Raw genomic sequence first — 430 nt, forward strand, 5'->3', positions numbered from 1 at the left:
AGGGTTACCTGCTGAACAGCTGCAACTAGGGTTACCTGCTGAACAGCTGTAATTAGGGTTACCACCTGAACAGCTGTAACTAGGGTTACCACCTGAACAGCTGTAATTAGGGTTACCATCTGAACAGCTGTAATTAGGGTTACCATCTGAACAGCTGCAACTAGGGTTACCACCTGAACAGTTGTAATTAGGGTTATCATCTGAACAGCTGTAACTAGGATTACCATCTGAACAGCTGTAATTAGGGTTACCGTCTGAACAGCTGTAACTATGGTTACCACCTGAACAGCTGTAACTATGGTTACCATCTGAACAGCTGTAACTAGGGTTACCACCTGAACAGCTGCAATTAGGGTTACCATCTGAACAGCTGTAACTAGGGTTACCACCTGAACAGTTGTAACTAGGATTACCACCTGAACAACTCTAT

This window comes from Limulus polyphemus, unplaced genomic scaffold (genome assembly GCF_000517525.1).
Source record: "Limulus polyphemus unplaced genomic scaffold, Limulus_polyphemus-2.1.2 Scaffold11057, whole genome shotgun sequence".
Taxonomy (NCBI): Eukaryota; Metazoa; Arthropoda; class Merostomata; order Xiphosura; family Limulidae; genus Limulus; species Limulus polyphemus.